A 2533-nucleotide genomic window follows, 5' to 3' on the forward strand; every position below is an offset into this window, starting at 1 on the left:
CAAATAGGGCTGGCCCAAAGCAGCGCTGCCGAGACCCGAAAGCCTGCCACAGGTCTAAAGCACCTGTTGGTGGAGGCCATAGGAAAGGGGCAGAAGGGGCCTAGCACTTCTGGATAGAGAAGCAAAATCAAGACAAAAGTTGCCATTATTAATCTCCCCACAGGCCTCACCCACAGCTGTTTGAACCAATCTAAAGGCTTGAAAAGCAAGTGCAGTTTCTTCACGTGTCTCTTTGCTCCATGTGCCTCCTCCAGGTCTCCTTCCGGCTCCCCATCCCTCTACCTTCCCCACTTCCAGTCTCCTTTGTAGCTACTCCTCTAGATCCAGATCCCCTGATCAGCTCCACCCTCCCTTGGATGGAGCAGGGAACCTGGAACCTACCCTTTTCCCAGGGACCAACCTGTTAGAAAATGACTATTTTTCCTTTGAACAGAGCTTTCCAGAATGGTGTTCTTACTCATGGGAATGGTTGAGTCTAACTTGGAGCACCTGATACAGCTCTTTTCCTTCCTTTGGACAAACAACACCCTCCCCATGAGTTCATTTTTTTTTAATCAATGTCTATTGTCTATTAAAGGAGTTGTCACAACAGAAGTCTTAATTTTTTAATTGCTTTTAGTGTGGCTAAGACAATTGATCTTTTAGAGTTCTCTGTTAAAGGTATTGGTCTAGCTAAAGGTTTTAATAACAAATAATACCAGCTCAACTCCAACCACCTCCATCTCATCACAAACACACCACATCATACACACACATACACCCTGCACCACTGCAATCAAAGAAAAATTGTGTACCAAAGCTTGTGTGGCAAACTCCTAATTAATGATCAAAACTCCTTGGAGCCAAGGTGCTGCTCTCCAATGGACTGCTATTTTTAAAATATTTCTCTTTGAAACAACAGCATGATTAATCCTACCATTTCTACTTCAATTACTTATGTAGAAACAATGATGCATGAGCGATTATTAAAAAACACTTTATTATGTATAATTTGTACATGCTTCAATTTGTGTTGCTGGGGTGATTTATTTTTCAGGTTGTGATGTCATCTACCAAGATTAACTAGATCTAATTTTCATCCTGTCATGCCACATACAAAAATAACAGTTTGCAAAGTGAAGTTTCCCATCTTTGCACAAAGATACACAGGAGTTTGTCAGACAAATAAAAGAAAAGAATACTTTACAACATCCAAGTCATTATCCTTCACACAGTAACAGCAAATGTGTTCTTTTATTTGGAAACAGCAGGGAAAGAGCCTCTTTGCCTCAAAGGGAAATGCAAACTTTGTAGTTAAAAGCCAAACTCCAGGGACAAGGCGTGGCCCTCTCGGGGAAGGTGGGGGGAGTGGGGATTCTGAATGAGGCTGGACACCTCACAAGCACTTCAGGAGGAAGGAATTGCAGGAGGTTCCTCGGGGGCAGTCACACAGCTTCCGATCCTCGCTCCTTTTCGCACTGCGCACTGCTCACCAGCGTCGCACTGCAAACAGCACAAGTGTGGTCAGGGGAAAGCCAACCCTAACTCCCTGTCAACACAATTTCTACCTGGTGGGAGAGCCATGTGCACCCCATCCTCATCACCAGAGGGGTACGTGTAGTCAGACTGAAATGCAGGGAGCCTTGTTCTTACAATTTCAGCGAAAGAGCATAACAAAGAAATTTAATTATTAATCTTATTTCTTACTTTCAACTTTTTTTTTTTTTTTGGTGGGGGAGAGGTCACATTTCTTGGCTCCTTTAGTTCCTTTTCCAAAAGAAGTCAATCACCCATTTCCCGAAGAAGTAAACAAGAATCCTATATCTCCTCTCAGTTCCAATTCCCTGTTTCCCATGCCCTCGTCCCGAGAAGAAAGATTTAAATGTGCTTCCGCCGAAGAATCTGACCAGAACCAATTCAAGAATTCTGACTCTCGAACTTAAATTTTAAAAACTGACGGTGCTCCGTTAGGCAGGAAGAAAACTGAAGGAAAGAGAACTGAGTGGCATCAAGGGCTCTTCCAGTCCAGAGACTGTGAGATGGCGGGGCGGGGGCAGCTCATCTTCAGAAAATATTTCCTGCACACAAACCCAAGAGCTGGCGGGCTCTTGGCACCAGCTGCTCAATCCTCCCAAATGGCCAACCTACCCTTTGCCTTAGAAACCAAGGAGGAAAGGCTTCAGGTGGAAACAAAGGGAAGCCCACAGCGTTCTGCCGACCCAGAGCGTGAATTATCTGAGGAGAAGGTCGCATATAAAACTCCAGGTGGTACCTTTCCTCCTGGGAAAACAGGGAGGGTACCCCCAAACCTTACCATGGGGACTTGGCCGTACTTCTTCTCATAGATGGGAATGCGTTTACTCTTGAGCTTCTTCAGGACTTCCTGCAGCGCTTCGATCTGTAACACACACCCCCGGAGCCCCAAGTTGCCGCCTTGGCTGCGAGCCCAGCCCAGGTGCTCACTTCCAGCACTAGGTATAAAGAGCCCCAGACCCCGCGATGCCCTCGGACAACGCGGACCGAAAGGGATGCTGGAGTGGTAGAAACTTAGTCC

General features: G+C 45.9%; 1 pseudogene; it reads right to left on the bottom strand.

Annotated features, from left to right (window-relative positions):
• Window positions 1-1375: 1375 nt before the first annotated feature.
• Window positions 1376-2450, bottom strand: LOC119258437 (cocaine- and amphetamine-regulated transcript protein-like; annotated as a pseudogene).
• Window positions 2451-2533: the final 83 nt, after the last annotated feature.

The sequence above is a fragment of the Talpa occidentalis genome, unplaced genomic scaffold (assembly GCF_014898055.3).
Source record: "Talpa occidentalis isolate TD23 unplaced genomic scaffold, MPIMG_talOcc4v2.1 talOcc4.4115, whole genome shotgun sequence".
In the NCBI taxonomy this organism is placed as follows: Eukaryota; Metazoa; Chordata; class Mammalia; order Eulipotyphla; family Talpidae; genus Talpa; species Talpa occidentalis.